The sequence below is a fragment of the Pseudorasbora parva genome, chromosome 3 (genome assembly GCF_024679245.1).
Source record: "Pseudorasbora parva isolate DD20220531a chromosome 3, ASM2467924v1, whole genome shotgun sequence".
NCBI lineage: Eukaryota > Metazoa > Chordata > Actinopteri > Cypriniformes > Gobionidae > Pseudorasbora > Pseudorasbora parva.
The window spans coordinates 12,148,284-12,171,842 of record NC_090174.1 but is presented as its reverse complement, the minus strand read 5'-3'; the positions used below and the strand labels follow the sequence as shown (position 1 = coordinate 12,171,842).

At 42.4% G+C, this 23,559-nt stretch overlaps 1 long non-coding RNA gene across 1 annotated transcript; it reads right to left on the bottom strand.

Moving 5' to 3' along the window:
* Positions 1–13,944: 13,944 nt before the first annotated feature.
* On the bottom strand, positions 13,945–15,215 carry LOC137071754 (uncharacterized). Its single transcript, XR_010904483.1, has 3 exons — positions 14,623–15,215; positions 14,327–14,439; positions 13,945–14,217 (listed from the first exon to the last, which is right to left on the bottom strand). It is a non-coding gene; the product is annotated as an uncharacterized lncRNA (long non-coding RNA).
* Positions 15,216–23,559: the final 8,344 nt, after the last annotated feature.

The following is a 23,559-nucleotide window of genomic DNA, read 5'->3' as shown; positions in this document are numbered from 1 at the left end:
GCTGGAAGTGGTACTGTAAACACAGCTCAGTATCTCCAATCACAAACATGCACTGGTGTTTATATAACATGTAGAGAGCACTTTGCATTCATGGAATGTGTTATTGTGTAGGATGATTACTGATTACATTTTGATTTGTATTTATCCACAGCATGTCTGGAATGTAATCAGGGCCCATGCAGTGTTCCCATTTCATCATGTAAAATTCATTTTTTGCAGGCCAGGCACTGTGTATCCAAGCAATGTAGTTTTCCGTGGCACACTCTATGGATCACTGAAATTTATATTTTTTGGTTTTAATATATTCTTGCTATATCTGATAACCTTTTATAAGAAAAATTACTATTCAGTGTCACATACTGTTAGACTATCAGATTAAGTAGAATTACATTTTCTTTTTTATTAATTGTATCAGCTCCTCCATGGTTTCTTATTCTACTTAACATACAGAGGGTTTTTCCCCCTTTCCTTGATTTCCTTTTGCTTAGTGAATGTTTTTTTTTTTAAAGCACTACTCGTGTACACTGTAAAAAAATATTATTATGGTTCCAATTGAAAATTTTCTAGTGACTTATCACATCTAAATCTTTCAGTTGGGCGAATTGAAATTCTGTGAATTGATGCAATTTAATTCACAGAAAATCAATTTGGCCAAACATTTTTTTTTTTAGATCTGATCAATCACTTGAAGGAGCTTCAATTGGAGACCTGGTTTTTATTATTATTAATATTATTATTATTATTATTTTACAATGTACTACAATATGTATTGTAAAACACAATATGCAAATATGGGATTGAATTGAATTAATTACACATTTTGTGTCACATCTCTTTTTCAGAAGTCTACTTCATTTTACAGAACATTTTACTGAGTGTCTAGCCTGACAAGCCAGACCCACATCAAGATGTTTGGTCTGGAAACTCACCATTGATGGGGCTCAATCAGAGGGGCGGGATAAACGGTTGTCTTTCAATCTCCCTCTGCACGCGATAGGATAGAGCTACCAGTGCTACAACCAACCAGAGCAATGAAGGTGAAGCAGAGCTCGCTGATAGATTAAACATTCACCGTATCCGGTCAGCAAAACTCCAAACACATCTTCCCTTCTTAAGAATGACTTCAGTGCCGTTCTTTGTTCTTTTCTCAGAGAAAAGCTTAACTCCAAGTGTTCCAGAGTCGCGGTCAAAGCTGATTCGAATGACCGGCGTTTGCCAGCTTCTGTGTTTACTAGAAGCACGCAAGCGCAACTCTTGCGTCATTATGTTAAGCCCCGCCCACCGACTCTATACACGATGTGATTGGACCGTCAAGAGTTTGGCGTTTACAGCTCAGAAGGGTATTGAGAGTTGCAAGACGACACTCGCGGGCAGATTAGATTTGCTGCCGCTAGGGTGCGTCTAGATTTCTAGGCTACTTTATAGGCTAGGTATAGATTACTCAGGCATCTATACCAAAAGTACAAAAGTACAAAGACAATTTTCATTTCTTCATTAAGCTAACTGTGAATAAACCACTATAATACCATTCACAGTGCGACACCCATGGTATTCACGTCACAAAACACAGGCTTCGGGGTAAAACTTATAGTAACAATTTGCCACAGCTGGAATATTGGCTTGAGTGGACATCTTTTTTACCATTTCCTTTTTCTCTAGCACTGGAAAATCCCTAGAGTGCAATTTTGTGTGGAGAAAAAATAGCTTCAAAAATTAACCTTGTACCGTATCAAATTAAAAGATGAATGAGACTCCTGTCAGATGCTAAAACTGTTCAAGGTTGTTCTCCATCAAGAGAAGAAAACAAGTTCATGGTAATTTTGGATGATTCAATGTCATTTAATATGTCACTCTAATTTAGAGACTGTTAATACTTCTCATGGGGCACCATGTTCTTTATCTTCTCATCTGGACTTGTCCTTGCTTAAGACTGTCCTAAAGAGGTTAATTAGAAGAAAATTATATAGATCTCTTTTAATACTATGTACAGAGGTCACTAAATACTAAATTATTTCTCTCATCCAAACATGTAAAAAATAGTTCAAATTGCGAGATTTCCCCTTAAATGTTTTTTTTTTACAGCTTCAAAACATTTGGAATATAGCTCAAACAATAGGAAAAAGAAAGAAACCAGACAAAGCTAAAAACTAAAAGCTCAAATGAAACACAAAGACCCAAAAACATAATCCCTTCATTTAAAGGGTGGCTTATAATGGCACAAGGAATAACCAAAGGTAGTAAAATAGGATTAAGGCGATCTATAGAAGTAAGAAGAGGAAAGGCAACCGGAGACCATGACTGTGTTGATTAGCTGGATCGGATATGTTTAATTAAGATTGGAGCTAATCTCTACAGTATAGTGGCCCTCCAGGAGCAAGATTAGACACTCCTGTTGTAAGTGAAGTAACACAAAAGTGTTATACAATAATTGTTTTATTAATTTATGCATATCTGTTGAGTATTTTTGTTACTTTGCGGCCTGGGTTCACAGACAAGAATTAGATTAAGGCAGAATTAGACCGTAGTTCAATTAGGACACTCATTTACCTTGTATGAATGTGTCTTAGAAAATAACATGGTAAAAAAATTGAATAATGGTAATTAGTTAACATTAGTTGACTACATCAGTTAACGTTAACTAATAACAAAGTGCACTTATAAAGCATTCATATATATTTGTTGATGTTCATTTCCACATTTACTAATGCATTATTTAAATATTGTTAACATTAGTTAATGCACTTTGAACTATAGTTTACCCCAAAATGAAAATGTGATGTTTATCTGCTTACCCCCAGTGCATCCAAGATGTGTCTGTTTCTTCAGTAGAACACAAATTAAGAGTTTTAACCGTTGCAGTCTGCCAGTCATAATGCATGTGAATGGGTAACAACTCTATGAGAGTAAAACAAAAAAAACATCCTTAGACAACATGCACAAAAACCCTGTTGCTCGTGATGACACATTGATGTCTTAAGACAAAACACAATCGGTTTCTGTGAGAAACAGAACAGTATTTATGTTGTTTTTTTTTACCTCATATCCAGACGAATCTCATGTAGTGTTCCCATCTGCTATTACTTCCATCTGGTAAGGTCAATATATATATATATATATATATATATATATATATATATATATATATATATATATATATATATATATATATATATATTGTGACAAGTGTCCCGAGCGCTCATCAGCGTCGCCCTGGAAACAAGGCGGGCACACCTGCAGTATTTATGTTGTTTTTTTTAACCTTAAATCCAGACGAATCTCATGTAGTGTTCCCATCTGCTATTACTTCCATCTGGTAAGGTCAATATATATATATATATATATATATATATATATATATATATATATATATATATATATATATATATATATATATATATATATATTGTGACAAGTGTCCCGAGCGCTCTTCAGCGTCGCCCTGGAAACAAGGCGGGCACACCTGCACCCGCTCATCACAGGCTGAGCCGTCACACCTGCAGCTCATCAGCGGGCGGCGTTATAAGCCTGCACGCCGCCCAGAGAGGTGAGAGATGTCTCCAGAAGACTCAGCTAACTGGTGTCTCCATTTTCCCTCCAGAGAGCAGCGTGTGACGGCCAGCACTCACTCTAAGCACGGATCCAGATCACCGCGAGCACCGGGGACGCAAGAGAGACCACACCGAGCACGGAGCACCCCACTCGACGCACTTTGCACTTCACTGTTGTTAATAAATCCACCCTTCGGGGAAATTCACCTGCCCTCCTGTGTTGTGTACTTCTTCACCCCGTCACTATATATATATATATATATATATATAGAGAGAGAGAGAGAGAGAGAGAGAGAGAGAGAGAGAGAGAGAGAGAGAGATTCCTCATTAGCAGATTGGCAGAATGAGGCATCTACAAAAATATATCAATCAATCAAATAGATCGATCGATCAATCAATCAACTTTATTTATATCGTGGTTTTACAATGACGATTGTTTCAAAGCAGCTTCACAGTGTCAAACAGGACAATATTGGAACAAAATTTGATTGGGCTGTATAGTCGTTCTGGAGAAAACTTTATCTGTGTTATCAGCTTATTTTAATTTATCATATATCGACAATGTTGGTAGATCAGTATTAAAGTTTGTAGAATTAATTAAGAGCTAATAAATTTATTTTATTTGTATATTTAGTTGAATAACTTAGATCGAAATTTTAGTGCCCCCAACTGAGCAAGCCAAGACAAAGGTGACAGTGGCGAAGAACCAAAACTCCACACTCCACCAAATACTCGGGGTACCAGTTCTCAGATTCGTGTTCTACTGAAGAAACAAAAACACCTACATTTTGGATGCACCGGGGGTAAGCAGATGCACATCACATTTTATTTTTTGGGTGAACTATCCATTTAAAAAAAAAATGAGCTGAATATATGAAATAGTGCATCTTTGACAACCTTTTCTCTTGAGTTCAGGTGAAGAAATAAAGTAAAACAGGTTTGGAAGAGCATGAGTAATAATGTCTGGGTGAACTATCCCTTGGAAGTTTGGTCATGCAAAACTCATACAATTCAGCACCATGGACAGCGCTCATGTAAAAGTCAATAAAGCAATGCAAACAAAAGACTCCCATTGTTTAAGTCTCATAATGACATTAAGACATTATTTTATTTTATTAGTTTATTAGATGCAACACCTGCGGCTAGCTCTTGTAAAAAATAAATACACTGTAGCATTTAAAAAGAGCACTTAACATGAACTGAATGTTATCGGACACTTGCATGTTTATTGAAAATACATGAAAATGGATTATAGATTAAAGCTATATTAAAATAAATTACCTGACCTTAAGAGGACCTTTTTGACCACCTGATATAGGACTGAAGTGCAACTCTACATGTATTTTCATAATTACTTATATCGCCTATGAAATATGGTTAAAGTGTATGCTGAATGTACTAACAAGCATTTATGGTGAAGCAAAATCTAAAGCAAGTTCAATGGAAACTTGTCGATAGAATGTAATGTGTTGAAATACAAAAATATTTGTAATTACACATTTGTAAGTTGAAAGTAAGATGAAGTTGCAGTTAAGTACATTTAAATATACTGTATTTGTAAGATTTGATGTACACTATAAGTGCACATTCAATACAACTAAGCACACTTGTAATGCTTTCGTCATGCCCCATAACCTTTTTTCAATCTGGCGCCAGTGTTACATGTCCGTTAAAATATGTCCGTGACCTCAACCTACATAAAACATATGTTGAAAGATGAGATACTCATGTCAAACAGGGTGATGTCTGATAAGTTCTGGAAAATATATGGGTCAGGTCAAGATGTTTTGTCTTCATTGTCTAGAATTAAAAAAGGAAAAAAGGAAAAGATATTGACAAATGATTTTGAAGGAATGTAGCAAATCCGAGAACTGTTTTAGAGTTGCTTGAAATAGGTGATATTTTTATATAGGATTTAATTAAATTAAATAGGATCCTTAAGATGATGGCAGACATTTATGCAGAGATGTCACAACATTTTTTAAGAAAAATTCACATTTTTATGTGTAGTTTTTAAATATCTGTTGGATAAACTAATGTTGAATACTAAACATGATGTGATCGACAAGAACGACTGACAGCTAATTAAATTATAATGGTGAAATGTTAAAAGGGCCATATAATTGTACATGCACTTTTACAAGCTGGTTGTATGGAAATGTGTGTTGGCAGTGCCTGTACACAACCATCCTATAATGATAAAAATCCATCCAGAGTTTTTTTTTTAAAAATCTCCTTATATGGTTTCTCCTGTCTCAAATCGAGCCATTTGACCGTGTGACGCCACACGATCGGACAACCTCCCACGACTGTTGACTGACAGCAGCGTTTCACCTCAGACCCGCCCTAAGCGAGCTCTGTCATCAGCACAGTCCGCCATTGTTGATACGCTGGAGCAGAATGGCGTCTAAGCGATTGTGATGTTCTGTTCTTGGGTGTAATAATGAACACAGCAGTCATTTTGATGTTCCTAAATACGAACCGCTGAGGACGCAGTGGCTGATTTTTGTTTTCATCAATGCTTTTATGTTTGCGTGAACCGCAAAGCATTTCTCACCAGACCGCTTTATAACTAAGGGTCAGTAACTTATAAAGCAGGTTTTGCTAAGAAGCTGCTCCTGGGTAAAGGATTCAGATCTGTACCAGCTCTTCGTTTTCCTGCTGCCCCTCCAGAAGTGAGTGTAGTTTGAAATGCTTCACAATAAATGCGGCTAAAGTTAGTAAGTTAAACTAAATGGTAAGTTAGGTTGTAGAAAAGCATGTTGTCTCCATGGCAGAACATCACTTTTCTGCGCGTAGTATGGGATACAAAGACTATGAGGGCTCAGCTGACGCCTGTTCGGTTGAAAACGATCCTAGTAGCTGTATCCCGGATAAAGCTAGACCAGTCACTCACTGTGAAACAGTTTCAAAGACTTCTGAGTTTGATGGAAGCAGCATCCAACGTGATAACTTTTGGCCTGCTGTACATGAGACCCTTGCAGTGGTGGTTAAAAACCAAGGGATTTTCCCCAAGGGGAAATCCTTTTCGCATGATCAAGGTCACGCTACGATGCCTTCGTGCCTTGGCTATGTGGAAGGATCCTTGGTTCCTGTCCCAGGGTCCGGTGTTGGGGGCTCCTTGTCGTCGCATAACGGTAACGACGGATGCATCCCTCACCGGCTAGGGGGAGATCTTGAGTGGTCGCTCGGCCCGGGGTCTGTGGAGCGGCCATCAACTTATCTGGCACATAAACCAGTTGGAGCTGATGGCTGTGTTCCTGGCACTCAGGCACTTTCTCCTAGACCTCAGGGGTCATCATGTGTTGGTCCGTACGGACAACACAACGGTGGTCTTGTATATAAATCGCCAGGGGGGTGTGCGCTCACGCCGATTATGGAAACTGAAACGTTGAGTCTTGTTACGGGCTCAAGGGAAATTATTGTCAGTGCGAGCAATATATATTCTGGGCCGTTTGAACAAGAGGAGAGACTCCCTGTTGAGGCAGGGAGCGGTGCCGAGGGAGTGGAGACTTCACCCCGAGGTGGTGGAGCTAATTTGGAACCACTTTGGGAAAGCTCAGGTGGATCTGTTTGTGTCTCAAGAGACAACACACTGTCCCCTATTTTACTCCCTCATACATCCAGCCCCCCTGGGTTTGGATGCCATGGTGCAGATGTAGCCGAGGCTGCGTCTGTATACCTTTTCCCCTCTGGCATTGCTACCGGGAGTCCTGGAGAGAGTATGCCAGGACAGGGTCCGTCTGTTGTTAATAGCCCCGTTCTGGCTGGGCCAAGTATGGCTATCAGACATTGTGTCTCTTCTCGAGGGTCCCCCTTGGGAGATTCCGATCAGGAGGGACCTTCTCTCCCAGGCGTCAGGGTCAGTCCTGCACCCGCGCCCGGAGCTGTGGAAACTGTGGGCTTGGCCTCAGAGGGGACCCAGCTCATGGACTACTGAGGTAGTGGAGAACATATTACACTCCAGAGCTCCATCTAAGAAGAGGCTTTATGCCCTAGAATGGAGAGTCTTTGTTTCATGGTGCACAAGCCATTCAGTGAATCCAGTTAACTGCCAAGTGAGTTCAGTGCTAGATTTTCTTCAAGTAAAGTTCTCATCAGGGTTATCCCCTTCAGCCTTAAAGGTATATGTGTCAGCCATATCGGCCTATCAAGTTCATCTCGATGGTGCATCAGTGGGGAGACACCCTTGGGTAACCCGCTTCCTTCATGGTACTCTGAGGCTAAGACCTGTGGCACGTTCAAGGGTGCCGACCTGGGACCCCCTTCGAACCTATTGAGGAGGTGGCAGAAAAGTATGTTACGCTAAAGAAATTATTTCTTCTGGCTATTTCTTATCTTAAAAGAGTTGGAGATTTACAAGCATTGCCTGTTGCTCCCTCATTTCTTGAGTTTGCACTGGGTATGGTGAAAGCTTTCTTGTTTCCGAAAGAAGGATATGTCCCAAAAGTTCCCACTAATGTGGCAGGGCCTATAAAGCTGCAGGCCTTTTCTCTGCCTCCTTTTCAGAATCCGGACCAGGAGAAATTAAATCTGCTCTGTCCAGTGAGGGCACTAGATGCTTACGTCCACAGAGCTGCCCTGTGGCATAAGTCTGATCAGCTGTTTGTCTGTTTCGGGTCCCCAAGAAGGGGAAAGCCTGAATCTAAGCAGACCCTAAGCAAAAGGTCCGAGCCCACTCTACTAGGAGTATGGCTGCCTCTATTGCTCTTCCGCAGGAGTTTCTCTTCAGGAAGTGTGTGATGCGGCAGGATGGTCCTCTCCGCACACATTTGTGAGGTTTTATAACCTGGATGTGCCTTCTACCCCAGGTTCTCGGGTGCTTGTAGCATAGTGTGCGCTGTGATTTCACATATTGAGAGTTATGGCGGCATGAGTATTCAGTTCCGGCAGTGCTTGACGCAGTGCAAGTTCCCTCGATAAGGGACTGCTCAGGTTACGTATGTAACCATGGTTACATGCTAACGAGACATTGCGTCACCTTGCCATACTCCCTGCACACCTGTGACCGATTTGTTCAACCTTTCAGAAGCTGGCACTTTTTGGTTCTGGGGTGCTATATATAGTTTCTTGGTCAATGTTGTCACCTGCCCGTGACATCGGTGCACGCCATTGGACTGATTCCACGAGTGCTTCATGACGCAATCACACAGAGGCATTCCCGCAGTGCTTAACGCAGAGTCTCGTTCCCTCTCAGGGAACCACGGTTACATACGTAACCTGAGACGGTTTTCTAATAAAAGTATATTACAAAGTTTTCATTTAGACACTTAAGAATCATATTAACTTATACAAAAATTGCATTATATGAACCCTTTAAATTCCCACATAACATGTTGCTCATTAAATGTTCTATTATGACAGTTGTAATTTTCTGTTTTTCATTATGGTTTTTCCTTAGAGAAGATCCACAGGTAAACAACACAAAGCAAATAATTATGAGATTTCAAAATAGACAGTTGCTACTGTGAACTAAGCACAGTATTCCCGTAAATCATCACTTGAATTCCCCGATGTTGCATTCAAAACCTTCTGCACTTCTGTTGGCTTCAAAACAAGCATTCAACAGACTCTGAACAATTCTTAATCTTTGAGATTACATTCTTGAGTTGCCATGCTGAAGTCATTCCCATGATAACACTTCTGTCTTCATGATGTATTACATTCTATTTATCTGGATTCTTTCTTTTTCCAATTTCAAAGCAGTCAAAACAGTACCTCATAGTTAATCTCCGCCTGTACTGCTGAAAATGACTTATTGAATTCTGGAAAACTTCAGAAAAAGATAATCATTAATCGTGCCACTGAAACTTGAAACCTCCTCAAGCAATAAAGCATGTTTGTTCTCAGTATGATGCAGATCCATTTCGACTCTTAACAGCATTACACTGTGCCATTATTCACATAATTGTTTCAACAGCAAATAAGGAGGGGCTATACATTAGCGGCTCATAAAACAAATTAAAACTGGTCACAAAAGCTGTATTAGAAAACTCTAAGTCTGAACATAAAAATGAAGTGTTAATTATTGAACTGTGAAGTAAATCTCAAGGTTAGAGTTAATATTTGCATGTACGACAATGTTTAAAGGAGTGTTCCAACAATTTTAAAAGGGAAGTTATCATGAATACTTCTTTTCCTATGTGGATCTTTTCTAATTTGTTGACATGAGAAACATATTTAGAGCTAATGGAACAGATGAGATGGCATGTAACTCCATTTAAAACGAAAGCTTGGCAGAGAGTGACTGTAGTAATCAAGACTTTATAGCATTCTTACCATGAGGGACAAAACAACAGGTGTCACAGCACCACTCAGTTTTGACAGTTTAAATTATCTCAGTAATAACTGAAATGATTATGTACAAAACCGATTCCAAAAAAATTGAAACTGTACAAATTGTGAATAAAAACTGAATGATGTGGAAGTTTCAAACTTTAATATTTTATTCAGAATACAACACAGATGTAAAAAAAAATTAAACTGTGAATATATAATTTTAAGGGCAAAATAAGTCTTTAAGTTTGAAATTATGGCATCAACACATCTCAAAGAAGTTGGGACAAGTCCATGTTTACCACTGTGTGGCATCCCCTCTTCTTTTTATGAACTGAGGAGAATTCTCAAAATTCTCAAATTTAGGAGAAACTCTTAAAAATAATGGGCATGTCAGTCCTAATTTTATTACTCCTATATTTTTGATTTAAGAGTATTTCACAAAGCATTTTAGTACTAAAACTAGCTCCTAAATCCACAAAACGCTAGGAGTAGTCAAGAGGACTCCTAAGTCACCAAATCACTAAACAATACTAATGGTTATTACTGCAATCCACCCAAAGACACAATACAACATTAAGGCAATAGTGATAACTAATGTATCTTTAATAACAAAAACAGATTGTCAGATTACCAGTGGTAGTTGTTTTTAAGAGTTCACACTTACAAATTATTGAATAAAGTAAACCAGTATAAGTGTATTTGTGTTACGGTTGATACAAAGAAAAACTGGTGTGATGATTCATGTGCAAAAAGGAGATATTTATTAACAAATAAAACAAACTTGAAGCAAAAACCCACAAGGGGGAAAAACACATAAACAGAATAATAACATACAAAACACATACCAGAAGGGGGTCACGAGGACCCCAGGAAACGTAGACAGTACAACGATCTGACCAAGATTGACAAACCCCAGGAGCTTATAAAGGGGAACAAATGAGGCAGGGACCGAGGGAACACAGGTGGGAAAAATCAAACACTAATTACATAACAAGGTGGAAGGGATCAGACAATGACAGAAGCACAAATGGTCCTACAGACAAAACCCACATGTGCACACAAGACAGGACAGGCATGTGACAATTTGACTTGCTGTCTGAAGCGATCGAGGGCTCCAAACTCGGAATTTAGCCCTGTATCGCTGACCGAGAGTGAGGAACGGGGTGGCAGAGGGATGCAGAAAACTGTGGAGGTAACTAACGTTAGGTGAGTTGGCTCTCGGCTGTGTATGCCTACTCTCACGGTGATTAGATACATTGTTTCTCTTGAGATGCAGACATTTTTATAGTATGAAAACATATACTAGTGACACTTAGCCTACTTTTTAAAATCTTTATCTGAATATAGCAACATTCTTATTTTAAACATTTTATTTGAAAATAGCAACATGAAACCTAAAAAGCAATATATTCAACAAAATATTTCTATAATCAAATCATTGACAGAGATCCCTCCCCTATCAGCCAATCAATGTGATGATAGTTAGTAAACGTGTTGACATCATCCATAGCAACAAGGTCAACCCCACCCTTACTCTTAGCCTAAAGGCTTGTTCGACTTCACCTAGCGATGCGCAGACCGATCGGCGGCTGACTTAAAGCAGTGATTGCCGGTTAGAAATTTTGTCCGACTTGAGACAGCGCCGACGGCACGTGACTGTGACTTATGTCAACAAAGTACCGCGAGAGCAATTCGAGAGCAGCCGGCTGATGCAGCCATTGCAGATTCTCATGGGGGACTGCAGGAGGCTGCACAAGCTCTGATGACGACACAGCTGATCCACGATTGGCCGATTCGCCGTATGACAGTGATCACGTGCGTTTCGTGTTTATTCTAAAAACTTATGTCACGCTAATGCTCACAAATAATTTATTTATAACAGTAAAACCTCTTTTCATGTAGCTGCGATGTTATATTGTCATGTTTATCAAACTTTATATGTTGAACTTTAATCTTGTCCAAATAGACGCTTTATTAAGCAGTATATAAAGTATTGGATGAAAATATCATTTGAAACATCTGTGTATTTGAGAAATATTGCATTTATTTAACTTCAGCTGTGATAAAGTTTGCAAACGCAGTGCAAGCGTCACCACGGGTGTCCGACTTCACGTCTCCGTTTGCAGCTCCTCCCCGCCTGCACTCGGCTACTCTCGCCGATCGCATGCATCCAGCCGCAGCCGATGTCGAACACACCTTAAGACTTCTCTATATTCCTTATTAAAAGTTGTTCTCAGCAGCTTTGGGAATAGATTTTAAGAAAGAAAAAAAAACATATAACTAAGAACTTTTACTGCCTGGCAGAGGTGTCCAGTAACGAAGTACAAATACTTCGTTACCTTACTTAAGTAGAAATTTTGGGTATCTATACTTTACTGGAGTTATTATTTTTCTGCCTACTTTTTACTTCTACTCCTTACATTTTCACGCAATTATCTGTACTTTCTACTCCTTACTGTTTAAAAGTAAGGGGTAGTTCTCGTTACTCCTCTTTCATAGCAGCTTTTATTTATTTATTTATTTATTTATTTATTTAAAATATGCAGATAAATTGCGTCATCCGGATAGTGTGAATTTGATTGTGGTTGGATGAGAAGTGTAAACATATAACATTCCAACACCCTATTGGTTACTACGCGATCCATCGCGCTTGCACATGATTCAAAGCACAAATCACACACAGTGTTGCCAGATTGGGCGGGTTCCAGCGGACCAGCACGCACTTTCAGCCAATCAGCGATCAGCAGGCAGACGCGGTCATTCATGACAGCCAGGTTTTTAGCGCGATAACTCTTCATAGCTGTATATTCAAGTGATCGCTATGCTAAAGTGGCATATATACAGTAAGCCGTTTCTACAGTAAGGAGTGGAAGTATTTATACTTCTACTTGAGTAATGAATGTGAGTACTTTTGACACCTCTGCTTGCTGGAGAACTCTTAGTGGTAAGATAAAATGTTTTGTGAATACAGCCCCTGTACTGCAGCCTGGCCATTTCAGTACCTGGATTCTTCTTCTACGTAGCCATGATGTTGTAATTGATGCAGTATGTGGTCTGGTATTTTCATTTTGGAAAATGCAAGGTCTTCCCTGAAAGAGAAGGCATCTGGATGGGAGCATTATGTTGTTCCAGAACTTGGATATGCCTTTCAGCATTGATGATGCCTTTCCAGATGTGTAAGCTGCCTATGTCTCATGAAACCCCATACCATTAGAGATGCAGGCTTTTGAACTGAGCGCTGATAATAACTTGGGTTGTCCTTGTCCTCTTCAGTGCGCATGACATGGCATCCCAGTTTTCCAAAAATAACTTTTTTTGATTTTGATTCGTCTGACCACAGGACAGTTTACCATTTTGCCACAGTCAATTTTAAATTAGCTTTGGCCCAGAGAAAACGCCTGCGGTGTAAAATAGTGGAGCAATATCAGATTTAATTTTAACACTGCATGAAAAGTGGGATTTTCGTCCCCGTAAACGGCCGGAAATCTCCCTGATTTTCGACAATTAACGTCAGTTTACAGCCTGTGAACGTCGCGTTCGTCTGTGCCACATATTGACGGAAACGAACCATGACGTATGTGGAGCTTGCGGAGGCATGCTGGCGCCGGTGCTAATGGCTCTAATTAGCATATGAATAGCAGCTCTGGGCGGCGCCTTGCCGGAATGGCTTGAATTTCCTCACTCAGTATTGGTTGAAACTACTACATTCAAACAAGAAATATCACTCGTGATTGGTTGGCAGATCTGTTACTATTGGTCAACCTGGGTAATAAATTAATAAATTTAAACCCCCAAATTATAATAATTTTACACACATATATATATAAAATTATGATTTGCATATTTTTTAATTGTATATATTCATATTCATGTGATATGCTATTATGTTTTATATTCATGTCATTGTTATCCTATGGACTACGCTATTATAACCATCAAGGACATTCATTTATTGAGGAAAGGAAAATATGCCAGGGACATGCAGTTTATTCAAAGAAAGAGCTTTATTAGAACAAACACAAACACACAACCAAATGCAAAATGTGTGAGATCTGCCCACACAACAATGGGAAGCTCACGAGAAACCCAAAATCCTACAGCACCATGAAGTCTCGGTTTTCCGCTTCAGAGCTGTAGGTAACTAGCGCCATTCTGTCTGTTTTCAGTCCATTTTTCAGACGTCTGTTGTGCGTTGCCCTGTTCTTTGGAATCGCCTCTAATCTCGATTGCAGCGTGGCACAGAGCTCGGCGAGCTCCTGGCTGGTCGAACAGTCCATCCAGACACCGCGCGAACGATGCCATCTTCCTCATCAGACATCAGGTCTATGGTAGCGCACTTCCAAAGGCCCACCTCATCCTCAGCTAACACACTCTTTCTTGCTTGTAGCAGCTGTAAAAACAAACAATAAAGACAATCAGTATTGCGCGATGTACTGCGTAAAATGCACCTGAAAAATAGTCACACTGACCAAAAACGGATCTAATCTAATAAATCTTACCCTCTTTCTTCTCAATCGACTCCGAGCTGAACTCTTCACAGCTTCTGCCTGCGATGCAAGAACTGGATGTTTGTACCTGAAGCTCCTGCGTACTGTCTCTGTCTTACATGCAGCTGGAAAACAAATGAGTGTTATGACGAAGTTGTGAAGACGGCGTACTGCTTCCTGTAAAATGACCAGAAAAAGAAAACACTTTTATAAAGCAACTTACATTTGTTCTTTTACAAGGCTAATTTCAGCTTGTGCTACTTAAAAAGCTTTGCTTTAGGTTACTTTAGCTTAGATAACAGTCTTACCGCAATCTTAGGACTGGTCTTCTCTTAGGCACTCGTCTTCTCTTCTTAAAGTTAGTATCTTCCACACAGTTTTTCGACTCCAAAGCAAGCAACCTATCATCTATGGACAGCAACCTGGAGATTACTAAAGTTAACTGCTCGTTAAAATCGGCAGCAAACTGAGCAAGCTGACGAGATTGCATTCAGCTGTTTCTTCCCGCCGGTGTTACGGATCAAATGGGGATCATGTTATCTGGGGACGGGCGCGTGCACGCAGCTAGTTTTACCTGGATTTACAGCAGATGTTAGACGAGGACAGATTCGTCACAGCGGATTTTCCACTGAACAGATTTAAAACGCTTTTCACATTATTGGTAAATGTTTGCATAATATCAGGCTCTGTGTTTTCCTCTGTCGCTGCTTTGCTGTATGTTTCAAACGCAGTTTAAGGGAATTTTTAATGTGGTTTCATTTCACAACACAGACCACGCCCACATTTTGTTACATTCTTTTCGATGAAAGTCGTATCCAATGACAATTACATTCAATAAATTACATTGTGTCGTATTAGTATCGGAATTTTTATTTTATTTTTAATAACTATTATTTTTGTAATTTGCTTAGGGTATTTTTTAAATTATATATATATCCTAACTAAAATAACTCATAGCCTGTCATATTACCTTTCTCATATTAGCCTATTATATTCTATTATAATCTATTATATTGCCCACCCCTTGCCCACCTGCACATCCCAGCTGATATACAAGATTTGGGGGGTCATTCTGCATTTGAAAGTTTGAAAGGGTTTTAAATCTTCTAAATAAAGTAAAATGATTCAAAATCAAGTAATTTATATATGCCAATGTCAACTTTAAACATATACAATGTAATTTTCAAACAGCAAAATTGTGGCCAGTGAAAATGCTGAGTGGCTAGTAACTTTGGAAAACCACTAGCCACGGTGGCCGGTGAGCAAAAAAGTTAATGTCAACCCCTGTATATATATATATATATATATATATATATATATATATATATATATATATATATATATATATATATATATATATATATATATATACACACACACACACACACATATATATATATATATATATATATATATATATATATATATATATATATATATATGTAGTGCCGTTAAAATTAATTTGCATTAACACGTTAATTTTGACAGGCAATGATATATAAAGTTTGCTGATGTATGACGCCGCTTATTAGCAGGAGGCCGCAATGATTGGTCAAAGTTGCGAGTCGCACTGAATTCACGGGGACTGATTGCAAATGACACACAATAAATAATCTAGAATACTTTCATCAAATATATAAATTCAAGCTTAAGTTTAAGATTTTACAATTAGGCTATACTGAGCCTGGTCTATCTAAGAGATTTTCTTAGAAGGAAGTTAATACCTTTTAGAAAAATGTCACATGGGTTAAAACTCCTGCTACCCTGATTTGCATTTGTATAGCTCACAGCATGTTCATTTACATGTTAAAGCCTCCCCTGGAGTTAAGGGAAGGGGGGTCTTGGGGGGGGAAACTGCCAAGCAAGGCCCACGTCAATTTCTGACAATTCACGGCAGTTTTCGGTGTCGCCTGCAAACTGCCGTGTACAGTCGTAAACCTGATCTTCCACGACAATCTACAGTGCCGCTTACTGACGAAAATCCCACTTTTCATGCAGTGTAAGTTGCTGTAACGGATTCACAGAGGCAGGATTCAATTGCAAGTAACTCAGTTTATTGACAGAAGTGTCACAGAAGCCAAAACTCAGAACACAGAAGAAGTCCGGATAAGACAGAGCAGTGAGAGAGACTCTGTTGGCGACACGGGCAGGCTGTGAGCAGCAGTGACTCGGGAGCGCGGTTGAGGTAATCCGGGAAGGGATCCAGCGTTTCACGGAAGGGGGAAACAACAACCAACACGGAGACACAAGGGGAACATCCAACAACGCTCTGACAAAGACAAGAGAGAAACAGAGAGACTAAATAGGGTGAAGGTGATGAGTTGCAGCTGGTGCAGGTGATCAGCCACAGTTGCGTGATGACCCAATCCCAGGCTCCGCCCTCACCTACATTCAACACACACCCAAGAGTGAGACAGGGAATCCATGAACCGTGACAGTACCCCTCCCCCTAGGAGCGTCCCCTGACGCTCCCAGCCGACCTTACCTGTTGATTGTAATCATCAATAAGGGAGTGATCCAGAATGTCCCTAGCAGGAACCCAACTTCTCTCCTCCGGACCGTAACCTTCCCAGTCCACCAAGTACTGGAAACCGCGTCCCCTCCGTCTAGAATCCAGAATGCGATTAACCGAATAAGTTGGTTCCCCATCTACGAGTCGCGGCGGTGGGGGAACCGGGACTGGCGGATTAAGGTGGGAGTGAAAAACAGGTTTGATTTTGGATACATGGAAGGCGGGATGAATCCTCCTGTACGCCGGAGGGAGTTTGAGGCGGACTGTCACCGGACTAATGATCTTGGTGACAGTGAACGGGCCGATAAATTTGGGAGCAAGTTTATTAGATACGGAGCGGAGAGGAATGTTCTTGGTAGAAAGCCACACTTTTTGACCGACGACGTAAACGGGAGGCTTAGACCGGTGGCGATCGGCTTTAGCCTTGGTGCGCGCTCCCACCTGGAGCAGAGTCTCAAGGGCTCTGGTCCATGTGCGATGACACCTCTGGATAAAGGCGTGAACAGAGGGGACCGCGACCTCGGAATCCAGACTAGGAAAAATAGGTGGCTGGTAACCTACACTACACTCAAATGGCGAAAGGCCCGTAGATGACACTGGTAACGAGTTATGAGCGTACTCAACCATAGAGAGTTGCTGGCTCCAGGATGAAGGATTCTTGGATACCAAACATCGCAACACTCTCTCCAGATCCTGATTGGCTCTCTCGGTCTGACCGTTGCTTTGGGGGTGATAACCCGAAGACAGACTAACCGTGGCTCCTAGTAATTTACAAAACTCCTGCCAAAATTTGGACACAAATTGGGAACCTCTGTCGGAGACCACGTCCATCGGGAGGCTATGTAACCGAAAGACGTGATCTACTACAGATACCGCTGTCTCCTTGGCTGAGGGTAATTTGGGCAAGGGAATGAAATGTGCTGCCTTCGAGAATCGGTCCACGACGGTCAAAACGACCGTCTTGCCCTGGGAGGGCGGGAGGGCGGTAACAAAATCTAGAGCGATGTGGGACCAGGGTCTCGAAGGAACAGACAGCGGCTGAAGTAACCCCTGGGGAGGTTGGTTAGATGTCTTACCAACCGCACAGACCGAGCAAGCCAAAACAAAACTGCGAACGTCGCGAGCCATAAGTGGCCACCAAAATCGTTGCTTTATTAAACTGCAAGTGCGGTTTACCCCTGGATGACAGGCAATGTTGGCGCAGTGACCCCATTTGAGGACCTCGGATCTTAACCCCTCCGGAACGAACAAACAACTCGGTGGGCCGCCGGGCGGGGGCGTTACCCCTTCTAAGGCCACTTTGACCTTCGATTCGATCTCCCATGAGAGTGTAGAGATAACTATCTTCTCTGGCAAAATACACTCGGGAGTAACCGGGCGTTCGGAAGCATCAAAAATACGAGATAAAGAGTCGGGTTTGATGTTTTTAGACCCGGGGCGGTACGAGAGAACAAAGTCAAAACGTCCGAAAAAAAGTGCCCACCGAGCCTGCCTGGAGTTGAGTCTTTTAGCAGATCTAATATATTCAAGGTTCTTATGATCCGTCCATACAATAAAAGGTACCCCCGACCCTTCAAGCCAATGACGCCACTCCTCCAACGCTAACTTGACGGCCAACAACTCTCTGTTACCAATGTCATAATTGCGTTCGGCAGGAGAAAGACGATGGGAGAAAAACGCGCACGGGTGCATCTTGTCATCTGAGGGAGAGCGCTGTGAAAGAACCGCTCCTACCCCCACCTCTGACGCGTCGACCTCTACCACGAACTGACGTGTGGGATCAGGGGCGACTAAGATGGGAGCCGAAACAAAGCGGCTTTTCAGTTTGGCGAATACAGCCTCGGCTGTATCGGACCACCTGAACGTCATTCGGGGAGAGGTCAAGGCAGTCAGAGGTGCGGCTAGTTGGCTGAAATTGCGAATAAAACGCCGATAGAAATTGGCGAACCCCAGAAACCTCTGTAGGGCCTTACGGGAATCTGGACTTGGGCAATCCATCACAGCCCTAACCTTGTCGGGATCCATGCGCATTCCCTCCGATGACACGATGTACCCTAAAAAAGGAACAGACTGTGCATGAAAAGCGCATTTCTCCGCCTTGACAAAAAGCCCATTCTCTAGCAACCTCTGAAGCACTCGTCTGACGTGTCGAACATGTTCCTGGAGAGACGAAGAAAAAATCAAAATGTCATCCAGGTAGACATATATGAATTGATCGACCATGTCTCTCAACACATTGACGAGTGCCTGGAAAACCGCTGGGGAGTTGGACAGGCCGAAAGGCATGACCAAGTATTCAAAATGCCCCCTGGGGGTGTTAAATGCGGTTTTCCATTCATCCCCCTCCCTGATGCGAACCAAATGATAAGCGTTACGTAAGTCCAACTTCGTGAAGACGGATGCTCCCTGTAACCTCTCGAAAGCTGAAGACATCAACGGCAAAGGATAGGTATTCTTTACCGTGATGTTATTCAGCCCTCCGTAATCAATGCAAGGTCGCAGAGAACCATCCTTCTTCCCCACGAAGAAGAACCCCGCCCCCGCTGGAGAAGAGGAAGGGCGGATGAATTTGGAGGCTAGAGAATCAGAAATATATTTCTCCATGGCCTCCCTCTCTGGAATAGAAAGAGAGTATAGTTTGCCCTTAGGCGGAGACTTACCTGGGAGTAAATCTATAGCACAGTCATAGGGACGATGCGGAGGGAGAGAAGCAGCTCGGGACTTACTGAACACTTCCTTCAGGTCGAGGTACTCCGGAGGCACGTTAGACAGATTCACCGTCTCACTCTGAAAAACAGAACGAGAAACAGACGAACAAGCAGACACCAAACAAGACTCATAACATCTATCACTCCACACAGACACAGAGTTTTGTCCCCAGTCAACCCTTGGATTGTGTAACTCCAGCCAAGGGTGACCGAGGACAACGGGAGCCAAAGGGGAGTCCAGGATGAAAAATGAAATGCGTTCTGTGTGGTTGCCGGAAGTGATCAGTGTAAGTGGTTCAGTGGTGAATGAAATGTCAGGGAGAACTTGTCCGTTGAGTGCGTTGACAGAGATGGTGTTCTTGAGTGCAATGGTGGGTATGTTAAGTTTGTGAGCAAGGGCAGAGTCAATGAAGTTACCTTCCGCTCCCGAGTCGAGGAGGGCGAGGCTGGAATAATCCTGAGCTGCCCACAGCAATCTCACCGGGAGGAGAGTGGAGGATGAGGTCTTTTCCACGGAGATCCCGCCCGACAGTAGCCTTCCTTTTACCGCCGGGCGTGGTCTTTTACCGGGCAGGAGTCTAGCAGGTGTCCGTTCCCGCCGCAGTACAGGCAAAGACCACGGGATCTCCGTCTCGCCTTCTCCTCCCGGGAGAGCCGAGCTCGACCCACCTTTATGGGCTCCGGGTCGAAGGTGTAGCTGACCGCATCCGTAGCGCTGGCCTGAGGGCATTCGACACTCCCATGCTGAGGCTCCATCCTGGACCTCAGCCGACTCAGACGAGCGTCCACCCTCAAAGCAAGGTCAATGAGACCGTCAATCTTCTCCGGAAGGTCGATGGCGAAAATCTCCTTCTGGATGCGGTCAGCCAGCCCATGCAGGAACATGTCCCACTGTGCCTCCTCGTTCCACTTGCACTCGGCGGCCAGGGTGCGGAACTCGATGGAATAATCCGAGACCGAGCGGTTACCTTGGCGGAGCTCTGCGAGTTGACGTGCCGCTTCTCTTCCGGTCACCGCTCTGTCAAACACCCTTCTCATCTCTGCCGCCAGCGTCTGGAATGAGGAGCAGCAAGGATGTTGGTTCTCCCACACCGCCGTTCCCCAAAGTGCGGCTCGTCCGGAGAGCAGGGTGAGGACGAATGCCACCTTGGATCTTTCCGTGTTGAAAGTCTGCGGTTGAAGAGCGAAAAACAAGGAACACTTGGTAAGGAAGGCTCTGCAATAATTGCTCTCACCGGCATAACTCTCGGGGGTAGGCAGACGTGGTTCCGGTTGCCGCGATGCAGATGGTGTGTGGGGAATCGGCGGTGGGTCGGGCACAGTGGGACCGACGAGTTGTTGCATCTGTTGGGTCAGCTCGGCCACCCGTGCCACCAAGGTGTGTACTGCCTGTCCTGTGGCAGTTAAGTTCGCCTCCTGCTGGTCCAGTCTCTCGTTGCTGCTGGTCAGTAGGGCGTTGATACTCGCTGAATCCATGGCAGGTCAGAGCGTTCTGTAACGGATTCACAGAGGCAGGATTCAATTGCAAGTAACTCAGTTTATTGACAGAAGTGTCACAGAAGCCAAAACTCAGAACACAGAAGAAGTCCGGATAAGACGGAGCAGTGAGAGAGACTCTGTTGGCGACACGGGCAGGCTGTGAGCAGCAGTGACTCGGGAGCGCGGTTGAGGTAATCCGGGAAGGGATCCAGCGTTTCACGGAAGGGGGAAACGACAACCAACACGGAGACACAAGGGGAACATCCAACAACGCTCTGACAAAGACAAGAGAGAAACAGAGAGACTAAATAGGGTGAAGGTGATGAGTTGCAGCTGGTGCAGGTGATCAGCCACAGGTGCGTGATGAGCCAATCCCAGGCTCCGCCCTCACCTACATTCAACACGCACCCAAGAGTGAGACAGGGAATCCATGAACCGTGACAGTTGCAAATTGGTCCTCTAGCTGTTCCTTATATGTACATTTAACTTTTCCAGCCTCTTATTGCTACCTCTTCCAACTTTTTTGGAATGTGTAGCTTTCATGAAATAAAAAATGAGCCAATATTTGGCATGACATTTCAAAATGTCTCATCTATATTTTATTGTGAATAAAATATACGTTTATAAGACATTAATTATTGCATTATTTTTTTATTCACAATTTGTACAGTGTCCCATTTTTTTCTAATTGGTTTTGTATTATTTGTTGTTACATTTTAAATACAGAGAGGCATGCTGTGGGATTAGGATTTTTTCACAATGTTTTTACATAATCAACAGTCCATTCAAGCATTTCAATTCTGACATTTTGACACAAAGCTCATCTTGAACTGTAAGGATACATTTAATTCTGACATTTTGACACAACGCTCATCTTGAACTGTAAGGATACATTCTTATGGTTATGCAGTTCGTTTTTGCTGTTTCACAGAACCAAGATATGATGTTGTTGAATCACAGCTGATTCATCCATACCTGGATGAGCTGTCTGCTGAGCCAGCTGAAGTAAGTTGTTGCCTATGTTGTATATGCTCTCAGAATTGTTTTTTTTATATTTTAAATTGTACCTTTAGGGGTACAACAGCTTGTCACTGGGGCAGTACCCTTAAAATGACAAAATTAGACCCTTTTCATTGTTAAAAGGTGCATATTAGATTAGCAATGTACCTTAAAGCTGCGTTATGTAAATTTTAGCGGCATCTAGCTCTGGCTCCCTTTTAAAGCACATAGAGAAGCTAGGGTGGCTGACACAGGACAAAGATGTCATCGTCTGAGACAGAAGATAGAAGTTACCACTCCGTATAGCAGTTTGTCTATTTTATGCATTAAAATATGACGGCACATAATTGACTTCATTGTAAATGGACCTGCGTTGTTTGAAGATAGAAATGGCTTATTCTAAGGTAATAAAAACATAACAGTTCATATCCACTACCGACAACATTTCAAAATTTCTGACACCTGTTGCATTTCTGTAAATAGAGGGAAAAACGCTGTCTGTCTAGAATGCGCAGAGACAAGCGGAGTGATACAATCTGTGAACAGTCCCAGTGCTGATACTGATGAAATATCAGCACTCCTGGAAGCCCTTTCAGCCAGTCAGATTTGAGGACCAGAAAACACATATTAAACAGAGGCAAAGCAAATTGGTGTCCATTTAAGGCCTTTCCAACTCTCTAACTGTTACAAGCACGCCAGGTTCCACCCTTTCCCAGACACCACTCTCACAGTCACAAGAGTACTGATCACATGTACCTGCACTCCATCAGCACGCCAATCAACACCAGCACTTAAATCCCGCTCACGCACTCAGTAACTGTCCGGTCTTGTTTGCACATGGACTCACCTGTATACTTACCTGTGTCTCCTTGTCTCCCAAGTGTTTCCATGTCTTGTCTCCTTGCTCCTAGTCTCCATCGCTCCAGTCTCTCAGTCTGCCATTCCGCCATTCATCTGCAACAAAGAAGTATCGTATTACCCTATTGTCATTCTACCCAGATTCATCTTGCCTGCACTTACCTCTGATAAACTTATACTGGTTCAGCTCAATAAAATCTGTGTTTCACTATCCCCGGTTGTGTCCTCTCTGTATGTAACAGAAGACCAGACCAACACCGCACACGAGGATGAGCACCCGGATCCCTTCCAAGAGCTCGTCGACGCTGTTCGGCAAGCTCTCCCCACCAGTGAACCTGCATCTTCACCCGCGACCACTTCCGGAAACAACACAGTCTCTTCTTCGTCGATGGAGTGTGCCAGTCCCATGGCCCAACCGGCACCCTACTCTGGTTTGGCGGAGGATTGCAACGGGTTTCTGCTGCAGTGCATGCTGGTCCTGGAGATGCAGCCGCACTTGTATCCCCACAATTGTTCCAAAGTGGCATTCATCACATCTCAGTTATCGGGTAAAGCACTACGATGGGCGGAATCCTTGTGGACCAACGACAGTCCAGTGATCCAGACCCCGTCAGGTTTCATCAAGCATTTTAAGGAGGTCTTTGGGAAACCATTGTGGGATTCGTCGATCGGTGAGCAGCTTTATCACT